The sequence below is a fragment of the Triticum dicoccoides genome, chromosome 5A (assembly GCF_002162155.2).
Source record: "Triticum dicoccoides isolate Atlit2015 ecotype Zavitan chromosome 5A, WEW_v2.0, whole genome shotgun sequence".
Lineage (NCBI taxonomy): Eukaryota > Viridiplantae > Streptophyta > Magnoliopsida > Poales > Poaceae > Triticum > Triticum dicoccoides.
Window position 1 is genome coordinate 657834591 of NC_041388.1, and position 25924 is coordinate 657860514.

A 25924-nucleotide genomic window follows, 5' to 3' on the forward strand; every position below is an offset into this window, starting at 1 on the left:
CGGGGACGGGCGGGCGCAACGGGGGCGGCGAATGGCGTGCGCGACGACGGCGACAGGGACGGGCGGGTGCAACAGGGGTGGCGAATGGCGCGCGCGACGAAGAAGAAGACGAACTAACTAAATTTTTCGTAAGTGTTGCATATATAGGATCGGCCTTTAGTACCGGTTGGAGCCACCAACCGGTACTAAATGTCAATTTTGGCCAGACCAAGCGGCGGGAAGCGACCCCCTTTAGTACTGGTTCGTGGCTTCAACCGGTACTAAAGACCCCCCTTTAGTACCGATTGGAGCCACAAACCGGTACTAAAGGGGGTGGGAGCGATGCATAAAGTTTAGTCCCACCTCGCCGGGCGAAGGGCAGCCGCACTGGTTTATAAACCCAGCCGCGGCTGCTCCATCAAACTCCTTTGTAAAGCAAGCTTCTGGGCCTAACTATGGTGCGCTGTCCTGTGAGCCTGGTGGGCCTGGTGGGCCGGAATTTCCATGCCCAAGGCCTAGCAGGCCCACTGGACAGCGCCCCAATAATTTTTTATATAGTTTTTTCTTTTCTGCTTTATTTATTTTCTTCTATTTATTTCTGAGTAGTTTTTTTTTATTTTTTTATTTTTTTATTTTCTTCTATTTATTTCTGAGTAGTTTTTTTATATAGTTTTTTCTGAATGGTGCATAATGAACGCACAAAAAGTCTGGAGTTGTAATAAGTTATTAAAATTTAGAATAGCCGGTGTAACAGATGAGTTTTTGTCCGAAACCCTGATACTTTGAAAGAGAGTGTCCAGTTTGTACACGAAGTGCATCCAGTTTTTGCCATAACCATCTCTACTTTTTGCACATGCCATGTGGGTGAAATGATGATATCATGCCAAGTTTCAACCTTTTCAGAGTTCATTTGTAGTGCTTTTCAATTTTAGGGTCATTTAGCTCAAAGCAAATCAGTAAATGCATCAAAAATATCAAATTATGTTAGAAATGGTTGAAAGTTGACGACGTGACTTTGAATGGTGCATAATGAACTCACAAAAAGCCTGGAGTTGTAATAAGTTGTTAAAATTTTGAATAGCCGGTGTAACTGATGAGTTTTCGTCCGAAACCCTGATACTTCGAAAGAGAGTGTCCAGTTTGTGCACGAAGTGCATCCAGTTTCTGCCGTAACCATCTCTACTTTTTTGCACCGGTTCGTAAAGAAATATAAGAGCATTTAGATTACTAAAATAGTGATCTAAATGCTCTTATATTTCTTTATAGAGAAATACATCAAAAATACATTGATCATCAATGATATTTTTGTGTACAATCTGAATTGACAATATGAGTCCTCACTAGTTTAGAAACCGGAGAAAACTCATATTGTGCCCACAAATTCTACACATAGAGTTCAATAAAGACCAAGTGGTTGTGATAGTTTGAGAAGTAACATATTTAAGGTTGTAAAAACCCTGTTAGCGGAGCGAGGTGGGACTAAAAAACCGGTGCAACTAAAAACCTCTAGTACCGGTTTGTGGTAAGAACCGATAATAAAGGTGCTGGTGGGGCCCAATCTGGACCATGGCGTGCCACAACCTCTTTAGTAACGGTTAGTGGCACAAACCAGTACTATAGGTTCGCCACGAACCGGTACTAATTAGCTCCACCCGCCTAGTCGTCCGAACCAGCACTAATGGCAACATTAGTGCCGGTTTTGTTACAAACCGGTACTAATGTGCTTCACATTAGGCCGTTTTTCTATTAGTGACATCATGTCTTGACCATATCACATCACAACATGCCCTGCAAAAACAAGTTAGATGTCCTCTACTTTGTTGTTGCAAGTTTTACGTGGCTGTTACGGGCTTCTAGCAAGAATGTTCTTTCCTACGCATCAAAACCACAATGATTTTTCGTCAAGTGTGTTGTTTTAACCTTCAACAAGGATCGGCCGTAGTCAAACTCGATTCAACTAAAGTTGGAGAAACAGACACCCGCTAGCCACTTGTGTGAAAAGCACGTCGGTAGAATGAGTCTCATGAACGGTAATGTCGGTCCGAGCCACTTCATCCCACAATACCGCCGAATCAAAGTAAGACGTTGGTGGTAAGCAGTATGACTATTATCGCCCACAACTCTTTGTGTTCTACTCATGCATATCATCTATGCATAGACCTAGATCGGATGCCACTGTTGGGGAACGTAGCATGCAATTTCAAAAATTTCCTACGCTCACGCAAGATCTATCTAGGAGATGCATAGCAACGAGAGGGGCATAGTGTGTCCACGTACCCTTGTATACCGAAAGCGGAAGCGTTAGTTTAACACGGTTGATGTAGTCGAACGTCTTCTCAATGCAACCGATCAAGTACCAAACATACGGCACCTCCGAGTTCTGCACACGTTTAGCTCGATGACGTCCATCAGACTCTTGATCCAACAAAGTGTCGAGGGAGAGTTCCATCAGAATGACGGCGTGGTGACAGTGATGGTGAAGTGATCTGTGCAGGGCTTCGCCTAAGCACTACATGAATATGACCGGAGGCGTAAACTATGGAGGGGGCTCCGCACACGGCTACCAATGTTTGTTGTGTATTCTAGGCGCCCCCTCCCCACATATATATAGGTGGGAGGGGGAGGGGAATAGCCATGGGGCGCCCCAAGTTGGAGGAATCCTACTTGGGGGCCTCCTCCAATTCGACCTCCCCCTTTACTTATCTCCGGAGGGGGGAAGGAAAGAGGGGAGAAGGGAAAGGAAGGGGGAATCCTATTCCCTCTATTTCCTTTCCTCCTCCCATTTTCCTTTCTCCACTTAGTCCGGCCCATATGGGGGCGCACCAGCCCCTTCGGGCTGGTCTGTCCCGCCCTTGGCCCAATAAGGCCCATATCTTTGCCGGGGGGGGTACCTCTCGACCATTTAGAGACACCTTGTCATGTCCGCGATCTTATCTGGGACTCCAAACAACATTCGGTCACCAAATCACATGACTCATATAATACAAAATCATCATCGAACGTTAAGCGTGCGGACCCTACGGGTTCGAGAACTATGTAGACATGACCGAGACACCTCTCCAGTCTATAACCAACAGCGGAACATCGGTGCTCGTATTGGTTCCTACATATTATACGAAGATCTTTATCCGTCAAACCGTAATGAAAACATACGTTATTCCCTTTGTCATCGGTCTCTTACTTGCCCAAGATTCGATCGTCGGTATCTTCATACCTAGTACAATATCGTTAACGACAATTCTCTTTACTCGTTCCGTAATGCGTCATATCCGCAACTAACTCATTACTTCATTAGTCATGTTGCTTGCAAGGCTTATTATGATGTGCATTACCGAGAGGGCCCAGAGATACCTCTCCGATACTCAGAGTGACAAATCCTAGTCTCGATCTATGCCAACCCAACAAACACCTTCGGAGATACCTATAGAGCATCTTTACAATCACCCAGTTACATTGTGACGTTTGATAGCACACAAGGTATTCCTCCGGTATCCGGGAGTTGCATAATCTCATAGTCAAAGGAATATGTATATGAAATGAAGAAAGCAATGGCAATAAAACTTAACGATCATTATGCTAAGCTAACGGATGGGTCTTGTCCATCACATCATTCTCCTAATGATGTGATCCCGTTCATCAAATGACAACTCATGTCTACGGTTAGGAAACTTAACCATCTTTGATTAACGAGCTAGTCTAGTAGAGGCTTTACTAGGGACACTGTGGATTGTCAATGTATCCAAACATGTATCTGTTGGGGAACGTAGTAATTTCAAAAAAAATTCCTACGCACACGCAAGATCTATCTAGGTGATGCATAGCAACGAGAGGGAAGAGTGTTGTCCATGTACCCTCGTAGATCATAAGCGGAAGCGTTATGACAACGCGGTTGATGTAGTCGTACGTCTTCACAATCCGAACAATCCTAGCACCGAAGGTACGGCACCTCCGCGATCTGCACATGTTTAGCTTGGTGATGTCCCGCGAACTCTAGATCCAGCTGAGTGTCGAGGGAGAGTTTCGTCAGCACGACGGCGTGATGACAGTGATGATGGAGCTACCGGTGCAGGGCTTCGCCTAAGCACTACAACAATATGACCGAGGTGGAAATCTGTGGAAGGGGGAACCGCACATGGCTAAACAATGAACTTGTGTGTCTATGGGGTGCCCCCTCCCCCGTATATAAAGAAGTGGAGGAAGGGGAGGGCCGACCCCTTTGTGGCGCGCCCAAGAGGAGTCCTACTCCTACTGGGAGTAGGATTCCCACCTTCCCTAGTTGGATTAGGAGAGGAAGGAAGGGGGAGAGAGGGGGAAGGAAAAGGGGGGCCACCCCCACCCAATTCGGATTGGGATTGGGGGGGGCGCCCCCTCCTAGGCTCCCTCTCCTCTCTCCCACTACGGCCCAATAAGGCCCATATACTTCCCGGGGGGTTCCGGTAACCTCCCGGTACTCCGGTATATGCCCGAACTCACCTGGAACCATTCCGATGTCCAAACATAGGCTTCCAATATATCGATCTTTATGTCTTGACTATTCCGAGACACCTCATCATGTTCGTGATCATATCCGGGACTCCGAACTACCTTCGGTACATCAAAACACATAAACTCATAATACCGATCGTCGCCGAACGTTAAGCATGCGGACCCTACGGGTTCGAGAACTATGTAGACATGACCAAAACTCATCTCCAGTCAATAAAAAATAGCAGAACCTGGATGCTCATATTGGTTCCTACATATTCTACAAAGATCATTATCGGTCAAACCGCATAACAATATATGTTGTTCCCTTTGTCAACGTTATGTTACTTGTCTGAGATTCGATCGTCGGTACCTCAATAACTAGTTCAATCTCGTTACTGAAAAGTCTCTTTACTCACTCCGTAATGCAACATTCCGCAACTAACTCATCAATTACATTGCTTGCAAGGCTTATAGTGATGTACATTACCGAGATGCCCCAGAGATACCTATCCGATACACGGAGTGACAAATCCTAATCTCGATCTATGCCAACTCAACAAACACCATCGGAGACACCTGCAAAGCATCTTTATAGTCACCCAGTTACGTTGTGACATTTGATCGCACACTAAGTGTTCCTCCGGTATTCAGGAGGTGCATAATCTCATAGTAATAGGAACATGTATAAGCTATGGAGAAAGCAATAGCAGTAAACTAAACGATCATCGTGCTAAGATAATGGATGGGTCAAGTCAATCACATAATTCTCTAATGATGTGATCCCGTTCATCAAATGACAACTATTTGTCCATGGCTAGGAAACTTAACCATCTTTGATTAACGAGCTAGTCAAGTAGAGGCATACTAGTGACACTTTGTTTGTCTATGTATTCACACATGTACTAAGTTTCCGGTTAATACAATTCTAGCATGAATAATAAACATTTATCATGATATAATGAAATATAAATAACAACTTTATTATTGCCTGTAGGGCATATTTCCTTCAGTCTCCCACTTGCAGTAGAGTCAATAATCTAGATTACATTATAATGATTCTAACACCCGTGGAATCTTGGTGCTGATCATGTTTTGCTAATGAGAGAGGCTTAGTCAACGGGTCTGCAACATTCAGATCTGCATGTATCTTGCAAATCTCTATGTCTCCCTCCTTGACTTGATCACGGATGGAATTGAAGCGTCTCATGATGTGCTTGGTTCTCTTGTGAAATCTGGATTCCTTTGCCTAGGCAATTGCACCAGTATTGTCACAAAAGATATTTCATTGGACCCAATGCACTAGGTATGACACCTAGATCGGATATGAACTCCTTCATCCAAACTCCTTCATTTGCTGCTTCCGAAGCAGCTATGTACTCCGCTTCACACGTAGATCCCGCCACGACGCTCTGCTTGGAACTACACCAACTGACAGCTCCACCATTTAATAAAAATACATATCTGGTTTGTGACTTAGAGTCATCCATATCAGTGGCAAAGCTTGCATCGACGTAACCGTTTACGACGAGCTCTTTGTCACCTCCATAAACGAGAAACATATCCTTAGTCCTTTTCAGGTATTTCAGGATATTCTTGACCGCTGTCCAATGATCCACTCCTGGATTACTTTGGTACCTACCTGCTAAACTAATAGCAAGGCACAAATCAGGTCTGGTACACAACATTGCATACATGATAGAACCTATGGCTAAAGCATAGGGCATGACTTTCATTTTCTCTCTATCTTCTGCAGTGGTCGGGCATTAAGTCTGACTCAACTTCACACCTTGTAACACAGGCAAGAACCCTTTCTTTGCTTGATCCATTTTGAACTTCTTCAAAACTTTATCAATGTATGGGCTTTGTGAAAGTCCAATTAAGCGTCTTGATCTATCTCTATAGATCTTGATGCCCAATATATAAACAGCTTCAACGAGGTCTTTCATTCAAAAATTCTTATTCAAGTATCCTTTTATGCTATTCAGAAATTCAGTATCATTTTCGGTGAGCAATATGTCATCCACATAATATCAGAAATGCTACAGAGCTCCCACTCACTTTCTTGTAAATAGAGGCTTCTCCAAAAGTCTGTATAAAACCATATGCTTTGATCACACTATCAAAGCGTATATTCCAACTCCGAGAGGCTTGCACCAGTCCATAAATGGATCACTGGAGCTTGCACACTTTGTTAGCACCTTTTGGATCGACAAAACCTTCTGGTTGCATCATATACAACTCTTCTTTAAGAAATCCATTAAGGAATGCAATTTTGACATCCATTTGCCAAATTTCATAATCATAAAATGCAGCAATTGCTAACATGATTCGGACGCACTTAAGCATCGCTACGAGTGAGAAGGTCTCATCGTAGTCAACTCCTTGAACTTGTCGAAAACCTTTTGCAACAAGTCGAGCTTTGCAGAAAGTAACATTACCGTCAGCGTCAGTCTTCTTCTTAAAGATCCATTTATTCTCTATGGCTTGCCGATCGTCGGGCAAGTCAAACCAAATTCCACACTTTGTTCTCATACATGGATCCCATCTCAGATTTCATGGCCTCAATTCATTTTGCGGAATCTGGGATCATCATCGCTTCCTCATAGTTTGTAGGTTCGTCATGGTCAAGTAACATGACCTCCAGAACAGGATTATCGTACCACTCCGGTGCGGATCTTACTCTAGTTGACCTACGAGGTTTGGTAGTAACTTGATCAGACGTTTCATGATCATCATCATTAGCTTCCTCACTTACTGGTGTAGGAATCACTGGAACTGATTTCTGTGATGAACTACTTTCCAATAAGGGAATAGGTACAATTACCTCGTCAAGTTCTACTTTCCTCCCACTCACTTCTTTCGAGAGAAACTCCTTCTCTAGAAAGGATCCATTATTAGCAACGAATATCTTGCCTTCGGATCTGTGATAGAAGGTGCACCCAATAGTCTCCTTTGTGTATCCTATGAAGACACATTTCTCCAATTTGGGTTCGAGTTTATCAGGTTGAAGCTTATTCACATAAGCATCGTAGCCCCAAACTTTAAGAAATGACAACTTGGGTTTCTTGCCAAACTACAGTTCATAAGGTGTCGTCTCAACGGATTTTGATGGTGCCCTATTTAATGTGAATGCAACCGTCTCTAAAGCAAAACCCCAAAACGATAGTGGTAAATCAGTGAGAGACATCATAGATCGCACCATATCTAATAAAGTGCGGTTACGACATTCGGACACACCATTTCGCTGTGCTGTTCCAGGTGGCGTGAGTTGTGAAACTATTCCGCATTGTTTCAAATGAAGACCAAACTCGTAACTCAAATATTCTCCTCCACGATCATATCGTAGAAACTTTATTTTCTTGTTATGATGATTTTCCACTTCACTCTGAAATTCTGTGAACTTTTCAAATGTTTCAGACTTATGTTTCATCAAGTAGATATACCCATATCTGCTCAAATCATCTGTGAAGGTAAGAAAATAACGATACCCGCCGCAAGCATCAATACTCATCGGGCCACATACATCAGTATGTATTATTTCCAACAAGTCTGTTGCTTGCTCCATTGTTTCGGAGAATGGAGTTTTAGTCATCTTGCCCATGAGGCATGGTTCGCAAGTACCAAGTGATTCATAATCAAGTGATTCCAAAAGTCCATCAGAATGGAGTTTTCATGCGCTTTACACCAATATGACCTAAACGGCAGTGCCACAAATAAGTTGCACTATCATTATTAAACTTATATCTTTTGGCTTCAATACTATGAACATGTGTATCACTACTATGAAGATTTAGTAAAAACTGACCACTCATCAAGGGTGCATGACCATAAAAGATATTATTCATATAAATAGAACAACCATTATTCTCTGATTTAAATGAATAACCATCTCACATCAAACAAGATCCAGATATAATGTTCATGCTCAACGCTGGCACCAAATAACAATTATTTAGGTCTAAAACTAATCCCAAAGGTAGAGGTAGCGTGCCGACGACGATCACATCGACTTTGGAACCATTTCCCACATGCATCATCACCTCGTCCTTAGCCAATCTTCGCTTAATCCGTAGCCCCCTGTTTCGAGTTGCAAATATTAGCAACATGACCAGTATCAAATACCCAGGCGCTACTGCGAGCATTAGTAAAGTACACATCAATAACATGTATATAAAATATACCTTTCACTTTGCCATCCTTCTTCTCCGCCAAATACTTGGGGCAGTTCCGCTTCCAGTGACCAGTCCCTTTGTAGTAGAAGCACTCAGTCTCAGGCTTAGGTCCAGACTTGGGTTTCTTCACTTGAGCAGCAACTTGCTTGCCATTCTTCTTGAAGTTCCCCTTCTTGCCTTTACCCTTTTTCTTGAAACTGGTGGTCTTGTTGACCATCAACACTTGATGCCCCTTCTTGATTTCTACCTCTGCAGCCTTTAGCATTGCGAAGAGGTCGGGAATCGTCTTATCCATCCCTTGCATATTATAGTTCATCACGAAGCTCTTATAGCTTGGTGGCAGTGATTGAAGAACTCTGTCAATGACACTATCATCAGGAAGATTAACTCCCAGCTGAGTCAAGTGGTTGTGGTACACAGACATTCTGAGTATATGTTCACTGATAGAACTATTCTCCTCCATTTTGCAGTTGTAGAACTTATTGGAGACTTCATATATCTCAATCCAGGCATTTGCTTGAAATATTAACTTCAACTCCCGGAACATCTCATATGCTCCATGATGTTCAAAACGTCGTTGGAGTCCCGTTTATAAGCCGTAAAGCATGGCACACTGAACTATCGAGTAGTCATCAGCTTTGCTCTGCCAGGTGTTCACAACATCTGGCGTTCCTCCTGTAGCGGGTTTGTCACCTAGCGGTGCTTCCAGGACGTAATTCTTCTGTGCAGCAATGAGGATAATCCTCAAGTTACGGACCTAGTCCGTGTAGTTGCTACCATCATCTTTCAACTTAGCTTTCTCTAGGAACGCATTAAAATTCAACAGAACAACAACACGAGACATCTATCTACAACAACATAGATATGCAAAATACTATCAGGTACTAAGTTCATGATAAATTAAAGTTCAATTAATCAAATTACTTAAGAACTCCCACTTAGATTGACATCCCTCTAATCATCTAAGTGATCACGTGATCCATATCAACTAAACCATGGCCGGTCATCACGTGAGATGGAGTAGTTTTCAATGGTGAACATCACTATGTTGATTGTATCTGAAGGAAATATGCCCTGGAGGCAATAATAAAGTTGTTATTTATATTTCCTTATATCATGATAAATGTTTATTATTCATGCTAAAATTGTATTAACCGAAATCTTAGTACATGTGTGAATACATAGACAAACTAAGTGTCACTAGTATGCCTCTACTTAACTAGCTCGTTGAATCAAAGATGGTTAAGTTTCCTGGCCATAGACATGAGTTGTCATTTGATTAACGGGATCACATCATTAGAGAATGATGTGATTGACTTGACCCATTCTGTTAGCTTAGCATTCGACCGTTTAGTATATTGCTATTGCTTTTCATGACTAATACATGTTCCTATGACTATGAGATTATGCAACTCCTGAATACCGGAGGGATACTTTGTGTGCTACCAAACATCACAATGTAACTGGGTGATTATAAAGGTGCTCTACAGGTGTCTCCGATGGTACTTGTTGAGTTGGAATAGATCGAGATTAGGATTTGTCACTCCGATTGTCTGAGAGGTATCTCTGGGCCCTCTCGGTAATGCACATCACTATAAGCCTTGCAAGCAATGAAACTAATGAGTTAGTTGCGGGATGATGTATTACAGAATGAGTAAAGAGACTCTCCAGTAATGAGATTGAACTAGGTACTGAGATACCGATGGTCAAATCTCAGGCAAGTAACATACCGATGACAAAGGGAACAACGTATGTTGTTATGCGGTTTGACCGATAAAGATCTTCGTATAATATGTAGGAGCCAATATGATCATCCAGGTTCCGCTATTGGTTATTGGCCGGAAACGAGTCTCAGTCATGTCTAAATAGTTCTCAAACCCGTAGGGTCCGCACGCTTAACGTTCGGTGACGATCGATAATATGAGTTTATATGTTTTGATGTATCGAAGGTAGTTCGGAGTCCCGGATATGATCACAGACATGACGAGGAGTCTCGAAATAGTCGAGACATAAAGATTGATATATTGGAAGCCTACATTTGGACATCGGAATAGTTTCGGGCGAAATTGGGATTTTACTGGAGTGCCGGAGGGGTTACTGGAACCCCCCGGGGGTTAATGGGCCTTGTTGGGCCCTAGTGGAGAGAGAGAGGGACCGGCCAGGGCAGGCCATGCGCCCCCTCCCCTTGACTCCGAATAGGACAAGGAAGGGGGGGGGGCGGCGCCCCCCTTGCCTTCCCCCTCTCCCACTCCTTCCTTCCCCTCCTAGTTGGACTGGAAAGGGGAGTCCTACTCCCACTAGGAGGAGGACTCCTCCTCCTGGCGCGCCCTACTAGGGCTGGCTGGCCTCCCCCTTGCTCCTTTATATACGGGGGCAGGGGGCACCCCAAGACACACAAGTTTATCAGTTGATCTTTTAACCGTGTGCGGTGCCCCCCTCCACCATAATCCACCTCGGTCATATCGTAGCGGTGGTTAGGCGAAGGCCTGCGTCGGTAGCATCATCATCACCGTCATCACGCCGTCGTGCTGGAGGAACTCTCCCGCGAAGCTCTGCTGGATCGTGAGTTCGTGGGACATCACCGAGCTGAGCGTGTGCTGAACTCGAAGGTGCCGTGCGTTCGGTACTTGGATTGGTCGGATCGTGAAGACGCACTGTCGGTGTCAAAACTGGTGGATCTCGGGTAGGGGGTCCTGAACTGTGTGTCTAAGGCGGATGGTAATAGGAGGCAGGGGACACGATGTTTTACCCAGGTCCGGGCCCTCTTGATGGAGGTAAAACCCTATGTCCTGCTTGATTTATTCTTGATGATATGAGTATTACAAGAGTTGATCTACCACGAGATCGGAGAGGCTAAACTCTAGAAGCTAGCCTATGGTATGATTGTATGTTGTCCTACGGACTAAAACCCTCCGGTTTATATAGACACCGGAGAGGGTTAGGGTTACACAAGGTCGGTTAGAAAGGAGGAGATATCCATATCCGTATTGCCTAGCTTGCCTTCCATGCCAAGTAGAGTCCCATCCGAACACGAGACGAAGTCTTCAATCTTGCATCTTCATAGTCCAACAGTACGACCAGAGGATATAGTCCGGCCGTCCGGATCCTCCTAATCCAGGACTCCCTCAGTAGCCCCTGAACCAGGCTTCAATGACGATGAGTCCGGCGCTCAGTGTTGTCTTCGGCATTGCAAGGCGGGTTCCTCCTCCAAATACACCACGGAAGAATTTGAATACAAGGATAGTGTCCGACCCTGCAAAATAAGTTCCACATACCACCATAGAGAGAATAATATTTCCACAAATCTAATCTGCTGACACGTTTTGGCAACATGACATTACGCCATGGCCCAGTGATTATTCGAACCGTTTCCTTTAACTAGCCCCGCACATAACGCGAGGCAGTTTTTTTGGCACGTCTTGTCAAAGCAGAGATCGTGTCCCCTTATTACGTGATTCTCATCAATACGGGCGTGGGTAACCCAACCGTGCCTAGGACTCCTAGATTTTAGGCGAGCCCAAAACGGCTACGGGGAGGACGCTTGATATTCACCCTCTTTATAAAGGGACAAGGCTTTTACTTTTTTCCTCCCATGCTCAATCGAATCCTTCCCCTGCCTCGAGTTCTAACACCCAAAGCCTAGGTCAGGTGCTTCAGATCTTCAATCATGTCCGGATCCAGCCTCCAGGGCCGGTGGATGCCCTCCTCCGTCACAGAAGAGGATATCAAGAAGTTGAGGGAGGCAAGATACCTGACCGCCGAAGTCTCACATCGGCTGCCCGCCCGAGGGCAGGTCGTCCCTACTCCTGAACCCAATGAAGATGTCTTGTTCATCTCCCACTTCCTCCGAGGACTAGGCCTCACTCTGGATCCCTTCGTAAGGGGTTTGATGTTCTATTACGGGCTTGATTTCCACGATCTAGCCCCGGATTCCTTTCTCCACATCTCGGCATTTATTGTCATATGTGAGGCCTTCCTCCGCATTACCCCCCACTTCGGCTTGTGGCTCAAGACCTTTGATGTGAAGCCGAAGATGGTCGAAGGGCAGTATGCAGCGTGTGGAGGCGCATCAATAAGCAAGATTGCAGGAGCTCCGTGGCCAAAAGGATCCTAGAAGTGCCAAGTGGGTAGCTTCCCCCGCCTTTCGCTCGGGCCCTCCACCACAAATGATGTCATGGATCAGCAGGGGGCTGAGCTGGGGTCCAGCCAAGGATGTGCCCATATTGCAGAGCCGCATCCGGGATCTCTTCGAGGGAGATTTTAGTTTGGTTATGGTAGTGCAAGTCATGCTGGTTCGTCGAGTCCAGCCATGCAAACGTCGGCCCCTCCGCTTGTGGGAATTCAACCCAGAAGGACCACGCGCTATATAGAATTTCCTCGTCCTGACGCACGAGGAGATGTATAAATCATTCTTCGGACCTCAAATAGAGTGTCCGGATACTACCGAGGATGTGGGCCTGAGCAGCAACCGCACCGCCGACCAAGTAAGTAATCCTCTAGCCGAACACATCATCTTTCATTTATTATGACGTCATTCTAAGAAATCGCCCTTTGACCAGGATTGGCTAACAAAGGCGAAGATGATTCGGTGTTCGGCCCCCCTTCCTGAGGGTTTGGACAATCCGGTACTGGAAAAGATGCTCGAGCTAGCACCTTGCCCGAAGCCCTCAAAGGAAGATAAAGGGGGGAATAATGAGGGCGAGAGCGGGCCCCCATCGCTACCACTTCCAACCGAGGGAATGAGCGCCTCCGTGAAGGAGGATAACCAAGGGGAAGATTCCGACCTTCTCTCGCTCCGGGGAAGGAAGAGGACTGCCTCTGAGGATCCAGAAACCGAGGCTTCCAAACGGGAGAAGAAGTCTCCAATAGAGGGTCCTGCCTTGGGGGGTGCTCTTGCCGCACAAAGTCCGTGTGGGGATCAGCCCTCTAACGAGCCGTAAGTGATCGAAAAATACTTAATAGTAAAGATATTCTACCTTACTTTCAAGGAAAATAACCGAAGCATTTATCTTGCAGTTCAGATCTTAGCCCTTCTCAACGGAGCTCGTCTTCAGGGGACCTTCTTCCGAAGATGATGGAGAGCGAAACGCCTCCTCTGGACTCCCCCGCTCAAGAAGCGAGCGACTTTGAAGTGTCGTCACGGAGGGCCTCTCCGGATCCGGTGAGGCCAGAAGATAATCCTATAGTCACCCGAAGTCCCCAGCGTCCGGCTCTTGAAGAGAGCCAACAAAGGAGTCCGGCGCCATCTGGTATGCGGTCGGATGCACTGAGGGATCTGCTAAAGCGAGTGACGATCTCGGAAGAACACTGTACGTTGATGGAAAGGATTTCGTCCGCCAAAAGCGGGTTGCATGACGCCTTTATGAGTCTACTAACATGCTTTGAGGTACATAAAATGATATACATTTGTGATAGTACCGCACATTTTTAAGTGTGCCCTATGTAGATAGTAGCCCCTGAGACTCTGGTTGTTGCCGAGAGTGGCGGAAAACAGAGTATCGTAGTCCAATGTAATAACCAGACTGCATTTATGTGCAGGTGGTGGAAGCTCCGGTGGCTAGCCGGACTGATGAGTTTGCCAAACTAAAGCGCCAGCTGGATGCGGCAGATGCCGACATCGAGCTTCTTAACAAGCGGCTTGACGAGGCACAGGGTAAGTAATGTTTTCTGGTGAATGTCACATAGTAAGAGCAGTGTGATGCTAGTATCTTTAATATGTGTTGATTGCAGATGGAGCCGCCATCGTGGAGACCCTTCGGGCGGAACTTGCCCGAGCCAAAGAACAAGCAAGGAGTAGTAATGCGTCTGCTATGAAGTCGACCGAAGAGTTAAGAGCCAAGAAGGCCGCGAATTGCGAGAGCAAAGAGAAGATGGCCAAGATGGCTGTAAAGTTAAAAGACACTGCCAACCGTTGCCAGTTCCTTGAAGAAGAGAACCGAGCGAAGGCGACTGACCTTGAAAAGGCCACGATGGCGGCCAAAGACACCCGCTCTGCCATGAGGGCGAAGAAGGAAGAGCTGCGTGAAGCCAGTGATATTGTGGCTGGGAAGCCCTTTTTGCTGTGGAGGAAGTTCAGAGATCCACGGTATGCCCCTATGGATCGGCTGTGGAGTTTGGCAGACGCATATCTGGATTTGACGACGAGTGCTGTCGATGCAGCCGAATACTTCCGAGATCAAACAGATCGTGAAGTGGACAAGTTATTCTGGTCGCAGTTTAACGTTCCAGAGCGTCCGCTTCTACTAACTGATCAGCTTGCCAAATGGGCCGAACTCAATAGATTGTCCGGACTCGCCATGAGGTTCATCGTAGATCATATGTGGCCGGAAAAGCCGAAGCCGAACAACTATTTCAGCTTAGTGCAGCAGTTTCTTGGTGCGGTGCCATGCATCAATGCGATGAAGAGGTCGGCGTGCATAGAAGGCTCGCGGATGGCCTTTGCCCGTGTCAAAGCATACTGGGCGGAGATGGATGCTACCACTGTTGCGGCGCAGGGTTCGGCCATAGGCCGAGTGGCTGCCGAGCACTATTTTGAAGAAGTTCTTGAGGGTGCTCGTTTGATAGAGGCCCAGTGCTCGAAGAATATTATGTTTGAGTGACATGTATTCCCATTGTAAAACAATGTTTTATTGAATTTATCAAGGCTGTATTTATACTTGTGCCCCAAAATTATTGTGATGCCTCCTGTGCGGCCGTTTATGTATACATGTATATAACCTGAAAGATTGCAGTCGTTGGCTTCAGCCCCCACGCACATAATGCGGGGGTGTTCGCAGAAGATGTGTATTCACACTTAATCCAACGTATTGGTCCTAATAAGGAGGTGATAGCGCAGCAAACTAGGCAACCGGACTATAATGCTTTAACACTTTCACTTAGCCATAGGAGTTTGACAGTGGGGCTACTATATAGCCCCTGGTGGCTCCGCACTCGCCCGAATTCGGGGTGCGTACATGCCCGGCCAGGAAACGGCCCTTCGTTAAGGTGGAGGAATTCTAAGATTCTGATAGGTCATCGAGTGGTTGACCAGTCTCGCGCTATATCATGACAGTCAGTTTTCGGCTTTCTCTACTGAGGTGCTCGTTCGGGTGAACCAGGGCACAATCGCAGTAGTTCTCCTGGTGCCGCCTTAGCCGATAGAGCGGAACGTAAGGCAGCAAAACACAAGAGCCGGGCAAACCCAACATTTGACCAAAGACATGATTTGGAGCTGATGCATATAAGGCCAAACTCGCGATGCCGAACACTCCCTAAGGTATTCGGTCTTTATGGTGTAAACCGGGCCTAAACAGTGCCCTTTGTAAGAAGCCCCTGGTGTCCAGGTACCTGCATTGTTCTGGCGTGGCCACATGCCAAGACGTCAGCATCCTTCTCAATTGTACTGAGAATCCGAGGGATTTGTATCAACAAGAGACAGTAAAACAGGTTGACGCAGGGTCTTAATCTAAAAAGAATCCTTTGAACGGGTCCCTGCTGCACGTCTGCGCCTATGTCTCTGTTGTGCCGTATCCTGGACGGGTGTAGCACGATGGTCATCTGTAAAAGAGAGGAACTTAGGTGAAAAGTTGTCGTGCAAAAAGGTAGGTTTTAAGGAAACCATGTACAGTTCAAGATGAGTAAAAATTGCCACTTGTCTGCGTGCGTTGAGCCCCTTGTGTTTGTAATAGGGGTGTGGTCATCAAACCTGTATGAATTACATATAGCTGTGCCGGACTCATCTAACCGTGTCTGTGGTCTTGACGACCTATCGAATGCTTTAGTTGATGAGGCCGTTTTAGTGTGCGGCTGCCAAGGCAGCCGCACTCTCTTCGACGCGCAGGGATCGCTCAATATTTCCATGTACTGTAATGATGCCATGTGGACCGGGCATCTTAAGCATGAGGGAAGCGTAATGCGGTATTGCGTTAAAGCGAGCGAAAGCTTCGCGTCCAAGTAGTGCTTGATAGCCACTTTGGAACGGCGCAATGTGGAAGGTTAAATTTTCGCTACGGAAGTTGTTGGGGAAGCTGAATATAACCTCTAGTAGCAGGGAGCCCGTGCAATGAGCCCCTGGGCCTGGCGTTACTCCTCTAAAGGTAGTATTGCTATGGCAAATTTTCGTTGGGTCTATCCCCATTTTGCATATTGTGTCCTGATATATCAGGTTTAAGCTGCTGCCGCCGTCCACCAGGACTCGTGTGAAGTGGTATCCGTTAATTATTGGATCTAATACCAAAGCAGCCCATCCTGCGCTCCGGATACTTGCTGAGTAATCCTGATGGTCGACGGTGATTGGTTGATACGGCCAGTGGCAGAACTCCGTAGTGATAGGACCTTAGGCATGTTTATCTGGGAGTGCCGCTTTGCTTCTCCCCTTTATCACGTGTAACACGTTTACTGTTTTGACTTCTGGTGAAAATTTCTTCTGTTCCCTAGTGTTTTGCTGGCGAGGCTCATCCTCGTCTTCGCTTGGTGTATCCTGCCCCTTATATTCGGCGTTGAGCTTGCCGGACTGCTTGAAGACCCAACATTCTCTGTGGGTATGATTTGCAGGTTTGTCGGGGGTGCTACGGATCTAACATATTTGGTCCAGAATTTTGTTTAGGCTGGACAGTTCATCTCTGGCGCCTTCAGGGGGCGGCTTTTCCTGACCTGACCGAGAGCTTTTGAATCCGGCGTTTACCGCCGTGCACTTCGGGCTGTCTTCTTTATTCCGGCGCTTATTATTTTTGCTGCGTTGTGATTTCCCGTTTCTGTCTCTAACTTCGGATGTACTTGGGTCGCTGGTGCTGCATCGGCTTAGCCAGCTGTCCTCGCCCGCGCAAAAGCGGGTCATGAGGCTTGTTAATGTTTCCATTGTTCTCGGCTTTTCTTGGCCGAGGTGTCTGGCAAGCCATTCGTCTCAGACGCTGTTCTTAAAGGCTGCCAAGGCTTCGGCGTCTGGACAGTCAACTATTCGGTTCTTTTCAGTAAGAAACCTATTCCAAAGCTTTCGGGCTGACTCTCTGGGCTATTGAGTTATATGACTCAAATCGTTCGCATCCGGAGGTCGGACATAAGTCCCTTGAAAATTTGCCTAAAAAGCGTCTTCGAGCTCTTCCCAGCTTCCAATGGAGCTTTCTGGGAGGCTTTTAAGCCAGTGCCGAGCTGGCCCTATGAGCTTGAGGGGTAAGTACTTGATGGCGTGGAGATCATCTCCTCAAGCCATATGGATATGGAGGATATAGTCCTCAATCCAGACCCTAGGGTCTGTTGTTCCGTCGTATGCCTCTATGTTTACGGGTTTGAATCCCTCTAGAAATTCATGGTCCTGCACCTCATTGGTGAAACATAGGGGGTGTGCGGCACCCCTGTATCTGGGTGTACCGTGGTGTTCGGATGTTTGTTGTGTTGCATCATATGCCGGAGCACGCTTGCGTGGTCCATAAATGGATCTGGTTGCACCGTCCTTTGGATGCGAGCCCTCACGTGGATCGCGTATTGGCTCATGTGCGACGTTGTTCACCGCTCTATGTTGGCCGTGAGGTCGTCTATCCGACCAGATGGCCATTTTAATTTTTGGTTGCGGGGGATCTAAGGCATCCTCATCGAATTCAGGTAGCAACTTCCGCTTCGGGTAGCTCTTGGTGTGGCAGTTACCGCCGTACTTCACCGCTCTGTTGAGTACTCTACTCCATCTGATTCTGAGTGTGTCCTGTGCAGCCTTGAGCCCGTGCTTCTGCTTTTTTAGACTCTTCATGGTGGCGACAAGCCTTTTATGGGCATTCTGTTGCCCCGGGTGTCTGTCCGGTGTGATGTCGTCCGGATTATTATCTTTGATAGAGTCGGGTTGTTTCGTTTGATTCTCCTATTGCCATGGTCCGGCGATTGTTCACCCTGCTCTAACGATGGCTCTATACGATTGTTGTTTCTGCCGAGGCAGGATTTGGGGCGGCGCTTACGCTGCCGCTTTGACTGCTTCTCGAGGGGACAACCCTTTGTTGCATCCTTCCGTTCCTCGCCGTCATTTTCTTTTGGTATGTCCACCATGTATACGTCATGTGATGAAGTGGCTGTCCGGTGTCCTGTGGGCAATGATTCCTCTTCGTCTCCCACATCGTCGTCCATACCATCGATGTCTTCAGAGTCAAAGTCGAGCATGTCGGTTAAGTCGTCGACAGTGGCTACTAAGTGGGTGGTGGGTGGGCAGCGAATTTCTTCGTCATCCGCAGCCCAATCCTGCCGGACATAGTTCGACCAGGGTCCTTCTGACAAGGAGAGAGACTTTAATGAGTTCAGTATGTCGCCAAAGGGCGAGTGCTGAAAAATATCCGTGGAGGTAAACTTCATGATCGGCGCCCAATCGGATTCGATAGGAACGGGCGCAAGCGGTTCAGAGTCCGTGGCCGCAGAAGGATCCGGCAGTTTGACAACACGGCTCTCGTGAAGGGTAAGGTCGATATTCGGCTCGATTGCCGCTGAGGATAAGGCCTCCGTGACGGGGTCTATCCACCCGTCCATGGATGGCACAACTAGCTCCGAATTGAGGCTCAGAGCGGCTGCCAGTGCGACCTCCTGAATTCGGTCCAATGGCAGAGCTAAATCGTACCCATCGTGACCGCGTGGCGCACAAGGCCGGGGCTCGAATCCGTCGAAGATCAAGTCTCCGCGGGCATGGGCCGTGTAATTTAAGCTTCCAAACCTGACCTGGTGTCCAGGGGCGTAACTTTCGATCTGCTCCAGATGGCCAAGCGAGTTGGCCCGCAGTGCGAAGCTGCCGAACACAAAGATCTGTCCAGGGAGAAAAGTCTCACCCTGGACTGCATCGCTATCGATGATCGTAGGAGCCATCGAGCCTAACGGCGACGACACAGAGGAACTCTCAATGAAAGCACCAATGTTGGTGTCAAAACCGGCGGATCTCGGGTAGGGGGCCCGAACTGTGCGTCTAAGGCGGATGGTAACAGGAGGCAAGGGACATGATGTTTTACCCAGGTTCGGGCCCTCTTGATGGAGGTAAAACCCTATGTCCTGCTTGATTTATTCTTGATGATATGAGTATTACAAGAGTTGATCTACCACGAGATCGGAGAGGCTAAACCCTAGAAGCTAGCCTATGGTATGATTGTATGTTGTCCTATGGACTAAAACCCTCCGGTTTATATAGACACCAGAGAGGGTTAGGGTTACACAAGGTCGGTTACAAAGGAGGAGATATCCATATCCGTATTGCCTAGCTTGCCTTCCACGCCAAGTAGAGTCCCATCCGGACACAAGATGAAGTCTTCAATGTTGCATCTTTATAGTCCAACAGTCCGGCCAAAGGATATAGTCCGGCCGTTCGGATACCCCCTAATCCAGGACTCCCTCATGTACGACTACATCAACCACGTTCGCATAATGCTTCCGCTTACGGTCTACGAGGGTACGTGGATGACACTCTCCCCTCTCATTGCTATGCATCACCATGATCTTACGTGTGCATAGGATTTTTTTTGAAATTACTACGTTCCCCAACAGTGGTATCAGAGCCAGGTTTATGCGTAGATGTTATATGCACGAGTAGAACACAAGTGAGTTGTGGGTGATACAAGTCATACTGCTTACCAGCATGTCATACTTTGATTCGGCGGTATTGTTGGATGAAGCGGCCCGGACCGACATTACGCGCACGCTTACACGAGACTGGTTCTACCGACGTGCTTCGAACACAGGTGGCTGGCGGGTGTCAGTTTCTCCAACTTTAGTTGAATCGAGTGTGGCTATGCCAGTCCTTGTGAAGGTTAAAACAACACATACTTGACGAAATATCGTTGTCGTTTTGATGCATAGGTAAGAATGGTTCTTGCTCAGCCCGTAGCAGCTATCGTGGTTCTAAGTCTGACAGTGATGTAGGGGGGTAAGTATGGAGAGGCAAGATCTTAGCTATATAGGAGTTGTAGGAACGCAAGATTTACGAGTTCAGGCCCTTCTCGGAGGAAGTAATAGCCCTACGTCTTGGAGCCCGGAGGCGGTCGACTGGATTATGCGTGTGTGAATTACAGGCGTGCGAACCCCTGTCTCAGAGGAGGGGGGCGGCTTATATAGAGTGCGCCCAGACCCCAGCCAGCCCACGATACAAAGGGTTCAATGTACATTAAGGCATGGCGTTACTGGTAACACTAGTAATAAAGTGCTATGATGACCATAAAAGCTACTTAATAACCGACCATTAGCATGCGGAGCGCCTTTAGGTCACCTGACCGTCGAGTGGCTTGGTCTTGGTCGAGTGATTGCTTCTTGGTCGAGTATCTTCAAGTCTGTCGAGTGAGACACCTTCAAGTCGATTGAAAGATGATTTCTTCTGGAGATGTCCTTGGGTAGGTTAGTTTGGACAGGTCCATGACCCTACCCTAGGTACATAGCTTCATCATTAGCCCCCGAATGGATCGAGGTTTGAGTGGGACAGGGTTTGAGCATTTTTCCGACTCGTTTTTCATGCCGCGAGCATACCTTGTTTCGGATCAATGAACCCAAGTGTTGACAGCGACTTCCTTTCCAGTCGCCTTGATCCATTCTTAATTCTTCGTCGAGTGAGTTTCTTTACTCGAAAGGCTCCGAGTGACAGTGCGGAGGAGATCTTTGGTTTGACAAGTTGTTCTACTGTCCACATATTTCGTGGGATCCGAATTATGGGAAGCGCGCGGGACGGGGGAGGCCGCTGTAATCGGATAGGATAGAGTGGAGCCGCCTCGATCCCCATGCCACCTTTTTCGCCACGTATCGCGCACGCGATTGTGACGGGATTTGACAGAGCCGCCTGGGCCTACTCATCAGCCACTCAGAAGCGGCCTCATATAAGGCGTTGGACCGGAGTCTCCCGAACAGTGCGTTCCCATTACCTCTTCTCCTCTTCAAGCCCCTCCACTGCGCTTGCTCTCGCCCCAGCGCCACCGCTCCGTACGCGTCTCGCCGGCGACAATGGGGAAGGAGAAGACGGCGGCTCTGGAGCGGGCAAAGAAGGCGACGACGAGGTCGAAGGGGAAGGCGACCAGCTGGGGCGGATCTTCCTCGTGAACCGGCCTGCCGAAGGGCTGGATCCAGGGCGACTGGATCCACTCGAGGATCACCCAAGAAGACCTCGATGACCTGGACGAAGGGGGGCTGATCCCCTATTACTCGGCGCGGCTTTCGGGGAAGGAATTTGAGCCGCAACCTCGGGAGGGTGAGCGTGTTCTTCTTGCCACCCACATCGACCATGGATTTTCCTTGCCTCCTCACCCTTTCTTTCGAGGGTTTCTGAACTTCTTTGGGGCACAACTCCACCACTTTACTCCCAACACAATCGTTTATCTCACCGCTTTCATTTCTTTGTGTGAGAACTTCCTGGGTTGCCGGCCTCATTGGGGTCTTTTCAAGCACATTTTCACTTGTCGCTCCCAGATGGTGAAAAAGGCTAATCCGAGTGACGAGAGGACGCAAGTGATTCAGATGTGTGGGGGTCTTGGTATCCAGATGAGAGGAAAAAGTTCTTTTCCGGCTATGATTCTTCCCGACTCAGTCCGCGGATTGCAGTTGACCTGGTTTTACTGTAAGGACCAGTCGACGCCAGGGCAGTCGACTGGCCTCCCTCCCTTTACCATGGACCAAGTGAGGAAACCCTCCCCTTTGAAGGTGGTCTCGGAGGAGACGGCGCAGGTGAGGGTGCTGGTCGATCGAGTGGTCCAGCTTATCCGTGATGGGGTCACTGGTATGGATGTCTTGGAGGTCTTCCTTCAGCGGTGCATCCAACCTCTTCAAGCCCGAGACCATCCGATGTGGATGTATTCGGGTCTTGAAGACTCCACTTGGATCCACCCGGAGGAGGTCGACGACGACACACTGGAGAAGTGGCTGTCGGGCATTACCGGGAACAAGGACAACCCCAGGGGAGCCAGGAGAGTCCCTTCATTCGACCATTCTCATGCACCAGAGAAGGTCTGATTCCGAGTTTTTTGCTTTGTAATTTGAATTTGCTCCCGCATACACTACGTTGACTGACTTTGTTCTCTCTGCTTTCTTTCAGGCCATTATTGAAATGTATTCAATGCCCAACGGAGAGCAAGAGCAAGCTCTGGAAGGCGAGGCGAGCAGCGGCGATAGTGGCGAGTGGACTTCCGACGGTGAAGGGGGTGGAGGAAGCGACGACTCAAGTGATGGAGAAGAAGTCGAGTCACCTCCTCGCTGGGAGAGGCAATCCAAGCTCGACCAAGAATGACCGAGTGCCTGTGAAAAGGTAACTGCTCAGGCTGGTCAGTCTTCGAAGCGTCCTCAGGTCTCTTCACCAACCCCAACTGAGAAAGCGCCAAAGCACCCCAAAGTTGCGGAGTTGAAGACTCGGAAGGCGTTGCCGAAGATTAAGATTGACATCCCCGTTGCTTCCGGGTGAGTGTCTCCTTTTGTATTCACTCGACACTTCATGCTGTTTGTTTTTCTTGTTTTAACTGGTCGGATTTTGGGATTGTTAGTGCTGCCACTTCCGGGACCTCAGCTTACAGGGACGAGGACGAGGTGATGGAGGATGCGGTCACTTCTAATCTGGGTATGATTTCTGCCGTACTGTCTTTGTTTGGTCGATCCAATTGCAATGTGCATCATTGGGTGATGTGACTTTGGCAATTGCACCCTACACAGCTCCCAACGTTATTGACCTCCCTGACGATGATGAAGAGCCCGAGAGGCCTTTGACGAGGAAGAGTAGGCAAGCTCCTACAAGCGAGGCACTACAGTCGACACAGAGGGCGGAACCAGCCGTTCAGGACGCTGGCGACGCCAATCGGGGTTCTGTTACCTTCGCCGTGCCACTGTCGAGTGCCTTGCCTTCTTCGTCGACTGCTCAGGCCCCTGTCGACCCACCTTCGGTTTTTGCGACCCATCATGTCCCAGAAGACGAAGTGAATGCTGCCAGGGAAGCTATACGCCAGGCGGGTGTCATGATGGAGAAGATGAAGATGGTGCGAGACGCCAGTCAGGCTGACTACGACGCCAGCTCAGCTCTCCAAAGCAACGTTCAGGTTAGTTGGTCGCCGCTTGTTCTGTTGGGATATGATATCTGAAGACTCCTTTCTGAAAATCTTTGCTTTAGTACACCCACTGGGTGCGTTGCTTGAACTTTGAATTAGTGGGGGCACGCTAAGTGCACCCACTGGGTGTAGTCCCCGAGACTACGGTGGACTGCAGGCAGTCGACTGTAGTCTTTGTATCTTGTCGAGTGTAAACCGAATTGATAGTTTGTCTCTTCCACTCGGCCTAGTCGAGTGGGGTCGAAACTGGTGGGGGCACGCCAAGTGCACCCACTGGGTGTAGTCCCCGAGACAGCGGTCGACTGCTGGCAGTCGACTGTGGTCTGAGCTCTTTTTTTCTTTTTTTTACTCCCTACACTCGACTCTGGCGGGCCGGTCGAGTGGGCTCAGAACCGGTGGGGGCACGCAAAGTGCACCCGCTGGGTGTAGTCCCCGAGGCTATGGTGGACTGCGGGCAGTCGACCGTAGCCTTAGTAACTTTTTTTTGCTGTAAAAATAACTTCTCCCCTTTGATTTCAGAAATCTTGTGATCTTGGGGCTCGCTTTGCTGACTTAGAGAAACAGCAGATCCAACTGAACCTTGACTTGGAGCTAGCCAAGGCAGAGCTGCAAAGGGTCAAGGACGACGCCACTGGTAAGACGAATTTGTCGACTGGTCCGTCTTAAGCTTGAGTTCCCTTCTGCTCTTTCTGAATCAGGCATGATTTCTTTGTAGAAAAACTGAGAGAAGCTCTGGTGAAGAAGGACCAGGATTTGGATGCTGCTCGAAAGGAGGCTGATGACAAAACCGCTCTAGCTGCACAGAAACTGGCTTCGGTCGGCCAGTTGGAAGAAGAGAATACCAGGCTGAAGTCTGCTCTGAATGACGCCAACAAGGAGTGCTCGCGCTGGAAAAAGGAGAATCTCATCCTGGGCGAGAAGATGGAAAGCATTGCTCGCAGGAGGGACGATCTGGAGAGCTACCTGAGGAGTCTTGCCAAGAAGTTGTTCATCAAGCTTGAAGGTGCACATTTTGTTCCGACTGATTTTTTTTGTGTCGACTGGGCGTATGTAAATTGACTTATCCTTGGATCGTGATGCAGAGTTTTGCCAGAACTTCGAGGAGGAGACTGGGCGGATTGAACCTGGTTTGGATCCAATCAATTCTCCTATGAAAGATGAAACTGCCATGAATCTGCTCTGACTAGAATCCCGCATTGACGGTGTCGTGGACTACTTGGCTCGACTGAAGGTCGCCATGTCGCGGAATGACCCGGCACTTTAGCCAGAGGCTGTGCTCCAAAATGATCTTGAGTCCCTGATGACTCGACTAAATGAAATCCCAGACCGAGTGCAGGAGTGGAAGAAGTCTGCTGCTCGGTGTGGCGCTGACGTGGCTCTGTCTTTGGTTTGTGTCCACTACAAGGAGGTGCGACAAGACAAACTGGCAGCAATCAAGGTCGCAACACCCAGAAACATGACTTCCGAACTTTTATGGAGACTTTCATCGCTGCAGCCACTCGGATAGACGACGATGTCGACCTGGATGAGTTCGTCGAGCCTGCCAGCCCTCCTCCTGCGGAGTGAACAAACTTTTATGCCTCACCGTAAATTTGCCTCGGAATGCCGAGTGGTTTTTGTAACCGTTAAACTCTTTTGGGCTGAATGCCCGAGTACTTTGATCTGTGGTCCAGAAACCTTTAGGATTTATCCGAACTTTTTATCGTCGAATATCTTTATGCCTTCCCCGTCGAGTGGAAATCGTTCTTTATTCGAGACAACTTTTGTATTTGCGACGCAGCTCTGAAGGAGACGGTAGCAGTCGACCTGCACCTCGTCGTCTTTGCGGGTCAGCGATGGATCACATGTTGTATTTGTGGCGAAGCTCCCCAAGGAGGAGGCAGCAATCGACCGGCCCCTTGTTACTGCGGAGCAGGATGAAGTGCGTGTTGTATTTGTGGCGAAGCTCCCCAAGGAGGAGGCGGTAGCTGACCTGCCCCTTGTTGCTGCAAAGCAGGATGTGTTTCAAACTTAGGCGAGTGCTGCACTGCAGCTAAGTCCCCGAGTGGGAGGGCTACTCTCCACTCGGTAGGATTTTTTCAAACTTAGGCGAGTGCCTGACTGCAGCTAAGTCCTCAAGAGAGAGAACTTAGGCGAGTACTGGACTGCAGCTAAGCCCCCGAGCGGGAGGACTGCTCTCCACTCGATAGGATTTTTTCAAACTTAGGCGAGTGCCTGACTGCAGCTAAGTCCTCAAGTGAGAGAACTTAGGCGAGTACTGGACTGTAGCTAAGCCCCCGAGTGGGAGGACTGCTCTCCACTCGGTAG